Source organism: Solanum tuberosum, unplaced genomic scaffold, assembly GCF_000226075.1.
Source record: "Solanum tuberosum cultivar DM 1-3 516 R44 unplaced genomic scaffold, SolTub_3.0 scf00186, whole genome shotgun sequence".
NCBI classification, from domain to species: Eukaryota; Viridiplantae; Streptophyta; class Magnoliopsida; order Solanales; family Solanaceae; genus Solanum; species Solanum tuberosum.
Window position 1 is genome coordinate 330,410 of NW_006239112.1, and position 7,035 is coordinate 337,444.

Genomic DNA, 7,035 nt, shown 5'->3' on the forward strand with positions numbered 1-7,035 from the left:
TACCCCTTTGCCCCCACCCCCTCCCCCCAAGCGACCCATCAAAAAAAATTCCTGAAAAAAAATATTTTTGAAAATAAAATCCTGGTCAGATCTCAAGATCGGATTTTGGAATGGTCAACGGGGTCTAGTCCTAATTTGGGTGTTGGGCTGTGGTCCTAGATATTGGGGTTGATTTTCATATCAGAAATTATTTCCTTAAAGAAAATCTTTTTAGTCTTAAGCCAAAAACTAAATATATTTTCTGAAAAATATTTTCATTCACCAACCAAACATTAAAAAATATTTTCCACTCACCAACTAAACATGAGAAAATAAGTAGGAAATCCAGTTGTTTTCCAATAAAACATTTTTTAGAAAAACATTTTCCATCGAAAACATTTTCCTTCATACCAAACACACCCTAAATCCACCACACACGAGTTATATCTTTATGAAACGCATCAAAATACTGCCACATTATCAAATAAACAATTACAACACCATTATGGATGTTTAGACACGTAATTCATAATAACCGAAAACAGATCAAAAATCGAGTCAAAAATAGAAGGTGTGACCCGCTGGGAATTTCAAAATTAACTCTGTCAAAACGTATCAATCGACATACAAGTCTTGTGTCCCAAAATGGGGCACAATTCGATGCCCGGAATAGCCCAAACGAAGACATGCAAAAGTTCTCAAATTAAAGAGACAAGGCAGCCCTTTCCGGGCCAAAATTACCCCAATATGCCTACTTTCATGCTTCCCTGATCAATCCCGCACGGAGCCACGCCTATTCCAGATAAAACACAACTTGAATCACCAAAGATGAAGCTTCCTAGATCGAAATATCAAAGTTTGAAATTTGGATGAATGCTAGCAAATGGATTGAAAAAAGAATATAAACCTTCAGTGATGACTACAAAAGCAACGCCTAGGTAGTGAAAGCGGTGTCTAGGTCACGAAAGAGGCCAAGCCCCAAGAGTATCCTTCCGCGAAAGCGACGCCTAGGCCATGAAAGTCGATACCATGAAAGCGGCCAAGCCCCAAGAGGCTCCTACAACAAAAGTAATGCTTAGGACACGAAAGCGGTGCCTAGGCCGCGAAAGTAGCAAAGCCCCAAGAGGCTCCTACCGCGAAAGAGACTCCTAGGCCGCAAAAGTGGCTACTGCAAAAGCAATTGAGAGGCCGCTAAAGCGGTCGCACCAGCACTGCTGCATAGCAATTCGGAGCAAAATGCTCCAAACTTCGAATGGACACTCAGAATTCATTTGAACCATGTGAACGCAAACAAACTATGCCACCCTACCAAATTTGACATTCTGGAATCAACAGAACCATCAAAGCTTCCTTTCGAGATTGTCTTAATGAAAAGTGGGTCCCACACCCAACCTCCATTTTTATCCAAAATCCACAAAGGGGTTTGAAATGAGACTAGAAGCCTCAAAAACCACACAAAAGATCATTCTAGAACAAACTTGACATTCTGGAGCCAAGCACGCTGACGAAATTCTCATCCCGGTAGGGGTATACCCGCTCTTTGATAAGGAGTGTCAAGAAATACCCCTACGTTAGAAAATTATATTGTACATAGAGGTCAAATTTTGGTTAAATTAATATATATGCAAGTGTTGACACCTCTTGACACAAGTTAAAAGTTTAGTATAGTTGTTAAGTTGTTGTGAAAATTCATTGAGGTCGTGTGTTCTAACCCTACTAGCCTCATAATTATATTTTGTACTACAACCATTGATACCCCTTAATGATAGTCCTAGATCCGCTAAAAGTCTCGGGGCCCAAACCAACCATGCCCCTAGCTTAAAATGTCCCTTCTGGAGCAGTTAGAATTGCATTTTGAGGCCGTCTTCTTAAAATTTTGATTGAAGTTACAAGTTTCAAATGCTCTGAAATACGAAAACTTGCAAAAAAACTCTGTGACCGAACTGTCAGTTCTAGCAAGTCATAAATTAATTGGGATCGCTACAAGAAAGCTCTAAAGCTAAAAATATCGAAAAATGAAAGAAATGACTTGGAGGGTCATGAGATGGTGCGTCTCTCTTAGCCACAATTTTAGTCTGGGCATACTTCTATTATTAGGGTTTGAGTCCTCACAATTTACACTGTGGTTCTAATGGGTTCTTCCAAGTGCCTTCTCCGCAGTTTGTGACTTAACCCACTATTTTTGGTTCATCATGATTCGAGTTTTCTGATCGTGACACAACCCAATACTCTATTTTGAGTTTTCTACATATGTAATGTGCTAAGTTTAATATAATTAAAACGTTTCTTGAGAAATCAAAGTCATTTTTACTATAGGAGTATATGTAAGTTGAATCACCCAACCTATGATTACCAATTTACCGCCCCATAAATATTAAAATCAAATATAAAAAACATTGAATCATACCAAATTAGTTTGATATGATAACGATATAGTACTTTTTAAAATACCGAAGTTACCAAAACTGAAAATTTAAATACCATATTATGCCCACCCCTAATTGGGGCTGGCAAAGTACAAAGAGGTGAAGGCCAAAGGATTTTAAAGCATCGCAATATAGGTGACAAGAGTGCGGACAAAATCCACACCAAAACGCTGAAAAGAAAAATACTATTCCATAGGAGCAAAAACTAAAAAGAAACATCCATCAGTTGCAAGTAATTCATAAGCTAAAAGGGAGCACGAAAAACAAAAGAACTAGTTCACACTGTAAATCAATATTATTATCAATGCCAGAATCTCCTTGCTAAGAGAACATCTCTGCAGGTATAGTTTGCACATCTAGTGCCACTCCGTCTTCAATCTCACCCCACCCAATGAGACGCCAGTGGCCACCAACTCGACGGCTGAGCACCACCTTCTCGGCTAGGGAGTGCATACGGGTGCAGTTAGTTGCAACGTTGCACTATTCTTTCTAACTGTAATGATTTGAGCCCCAATTGTCATGGACAAGATATTCAGCATTAGAACCTCACCCTTCAACAGATTTGACACCTGCTTTCCAAAGTCATTTTTCTCAACCCCTACAAGCCGGCGCAGCAGTTTAATTTTCCTGATCTGCAGATAACACACATGATGTGAAATAAGTTGCAAGTGGAAAAGAATACTACATATTCTAATGATCTGGAAAAAAATCAAATGGTAAAGTGTATCAGGGGTAGTTATAAATGACATGATTTAGTATAAGCAATAAAAGAAATTACAAACAACAGATAAAAAGGCTAAAGAATGCATACTAACTTTAAGTTTGATGTACACTTCAGGGAGTGTACCGACATCGCCAAGGACTTGACCAACTAGCATATCACTACGTGATAGGGCAGGATCCATTGACGTGCCAACCCCAATAAGGCCTCCTGGCACAGCAAACTGAAGCTTATTTTGCTCCGAAAATAATGACATAATTCTGGAATATATTGGTTTACAGATGGTTTTTCCATCTGCATTTTTTTCAATGATTCCTGGACGAAGCTCAACAATCTGATTTACCTTTAGAACACCCTAAGCACCAGAGACCAGTGATAAATGTTTAGACATAATAAATAATTAAGAGGTTAAGGTCAGATTTAGTCATATTTTGTTACCCACAGTTTCCAAAATTGATCAATGGAAATTATCACAATTTGCATCAAACCACACAATAGGAATATACCTTAGTGATAGTTCCACCTACAACACCACCTTTCATGTCATTAATCCCACAACCAGGCTTATTCACATCGAAAGATCGAACCACAACCATATGAGGAGGTGATACAAAGTCTCTCTTAGGGATAGGAATCTTTGTAATATATTCACAAACAGCATCAATGTTGTAATTAAGCTGTGAGGAAACAGGTACAACTGGCGCATCTTGTGCTACTGTTCCCTGATTGCCATAAGATGCAATTTCATTTTTAGCAAACTGTTTAAATACAAGGTTTGCAAACTCTTGGGAAAGACTAACCTTCAGAAATTCCCGGATTGCCTTATACTGTTTTCTAGCTTGATGCTCCTGTATAGTGTCAACTTTGTTCTGAAGAACTATTAGGTTTTGAAGCTTCAAGATGTCAACAGCAGACAAATGCTCTATAGTTTGGGGTTGAGGACAACTTTCATTGGCAGCTATGAGAAGAAAAGCTGCATCCATAACTGTTGCTCCGCTCAGCATTCTAGTCATCAGTATCTCATGCCCCTACCCAAAGCCATAATAAGGCAGTCAAAGCTAAATATTGTTGCAGTAATGCAAATCACACTTACAGAATAATGGGAGAGGCGGTAAAATGTACAGATGCTTTGTCAGGATATCCAAGTAGTGGCACATAAAAAATTGACTCAACCTATCATCCCACATGCTAATTCCTAGAGAGACTAAAATGCATTAACAAGTTGAGCATCAAAAAAAGAAAACTTCAAGGCAAGGATCATTAAAATGTGTTGTCACGGTGGGAACTCAAAACATTAACAGCCTGAGAAAGATTTAAAGACAACAATATTTTTTTCAGTAAAATATTGAGCACAGTTGATCCACACAGATGTTTCCAATGACAACAATGCAATTCAATTTTTCGAAAGAGAAAAGAGGAAGATAAACAGAAACAGCTGTTGAATTTCATTTGTTTTATGGAAATAAAATCTTGTTAAGGTATTTAACTGAAGTACAAGATGGGAAAACGCAAATCAACAAAGACATTAACAAATCATCAACAAACATGCAATCTAAAAGCACCAACTCTTGGTAGCTCCTATTGTCTTAGACCACAACAAATTCAATAAGTAGCTTAATGCAAATCTCTGTAGACTCTTTTTGCTCTTCCCAAAAGCCAAAAGCTAATTACCAATTTTCTGAAAGTTATTTTCATATTGGTTGCTAATTCACAAGCAAGCCCCACAATTTTATAAGACTGTTCTAGAAAATTACAAATGCAAAGAACAAATTCTAGTGCTTTAGCACAAAGTGCAAAATTGTTGATTTATTTGAAGGTTGAACAAACGAAGTAACCATACCGGGCAATCTACAAAAGAAATGTGTCTAAGCAGTTTCATCTTGCAGTTTCTGAATCCAGGAACATCGCATGGAGGATTATCTTCTTTACCACTTCCATATGACCTACAAGATTAGGTAAAGCATAATGATATATACTTCAAGAAAACAGAGGAACAAACAATTAACCATCAGCACACGTACATGTAGCATAAAGGTTGCGGACAACTTTCATCCTCACATTTGTAAATTTTTGCATTTGCATACCCAAGTTTCACAGTTATGTTACGCTCCAGTTCACATTTGAATCGAGTCGTCTGAAAATTAGATGACATAAAACAAACAAAGAGTTCCATATAGAAGAAGATTATACCAAACCAAAAGTGTTGAAAGGTCTATAAACATAAGAGTAAGGTATGGCTACCTGGATACCAGAGATTGCTCTGACAAGGGTTGTTTTTCCATGTGCTACATGGCCAATGAGGCCTAACAAATTGAAATTTAAAGTATTTTAGTCTACTGATGATTAACAAAGAATGGGTTACAAAATCTTCAAAGAAATTACCAATGTTGATTGTAGGCTGCCTGGATATAACTTCGGGAGAAAGCGGATGTAACTTAGTTACATCAAGCTTCCTTATATCCTGCTGCTCCATTATCTCTTTCTGAGCCATTCAGAATCCTGTATGCAACAACCCAGATTAGTATCTTTATGATTCCCCTTCACTTCAACCAAAGATAGTGAGCTACTCCAGAAAAAGGAATGAATAATAAAACTAAATGTGTATCAGATAGAACCACTGGGTATGGGTATGTTGTTGTTATAGCAGATTGAAATTGAAGAATTTTTCATCAAAAAAGAAAACATTGCTTGGCAAGAAAAGTTGAGATTCAAGAACTGAATTCAAACCAAAATTATAAATGTATATACACTATATCAAATGATTGACTCTTGACATGTAATTAACCCTCTCAATATATGAAACATGAAACTGAAAATTCTTGACATTATATAGAAACAAAACACTAAAAAAAGAAAGACAAGATTTCACCTTGGAATAGAGAAACTTATTTCAAAAGGTCTTTCAAGATCTGTTTTTCTGATGGGAGTTTCTGAATTTGGTACTAATACTAATAGTGCTGCTATGATGATAATGAAGAAGATGGCCATGGTGCTAAGTTTGAAAGTAGAGAAAAAACTTTCTTAGGCTAAAACTGTCATGGTGAGTTAGGGTTATTCATTCATAAAAATGGCGAATGTGGAAGATGGCAGTTTAAGCGTGACAAGGTGTCTATATATATATATATATACCAATAAGAACTAAACCTTCTCATGTTGACATGTTCTTGGGCTCCAAGTTATAATTTCAACCCTCCTATTCTTCTTTTAAGAAAATTTTCAAAAGTAAGTAGGCCCCGTTTGGGGACAAATATATTTGGAAAAAAATTGGAAACTAGTGTTGGACCATATAATTTGTCAATGAGAATTTTTAAATAATATAAAAATTACCCCCAAACTTTTATATTTATAAAAACACTCATCATTTATAGTTTTGGACTAAATTTCATTTTGAATTTGTTGTACAAAATTTATACAATTATATACATATTTTAAACAATTTTAATATGAGCTTGCTCTCCGTAGTCACTTTCAATTATAAGTAGTAATATTTCATCTGTCCCAATTTATATGACTTACTTTTCTTTTTAGTCAGTTCCAAAAAGAATGACACATTTCTATATTAAGTGACAATTGAACTTTAAAATGTCCATTTTACCTTAGATTAAATAATTTATAGCCACACAAATTTCTATCATTCATTTTAGACCACAAGTACTAAAAGTCTTCCTTTCTTTCTTATACTATGTGTCGAGTCAAACTACCTCACATAAAATAAGACGGAGGGAGAAGTCGTTTTCCATATATAAATTAATGATATTTTCCTTTTGTTTGCTTCCTCTTTTTTCAAATCATATTAATTATGTTCATTGTCATGACTTTTCACGGAAGATTTTCATTATAAAATGATAATACAAAATTATGATTATTTTTTAATAATTTTAGAACTTATGAGTGTAAATCGTATTTCTA

At 35.9% G+C, this 7,035-nt stretch overlaps 1 pseudogene across 1 annotated transcript; it reads right to left on the minus strand.

The window, feature by feature from the left end:
• Positions 1-2,434: 2,434 nt before the first annotated feature.
• Positions 2,435-6,238, minus strand: LOC102586182 (eukaryotic translation initiation factor 2 subunit gamma-like; annotated as a pseudogene). Its single transcript, XR_367867.2, has 9 exons — positions 5,996-6,238; positions 5,509-5,625; positions 5,368-5,429; positions 5,148-5,260; positions 4,967-5,069; positions 3,927-4,154; positions 3,633-3,848; positions 3,221-3,481; positions 2,435-3,037 (listed from the first exon to the last, which is right to left on the minus strand). The product of XR_367867.2 is annotated as a eukaryotic translation initiation factor 2 subunit gamma-like (transcript).
• Positions 6,239-7,035: the final 797 nt, after the last annotated feature.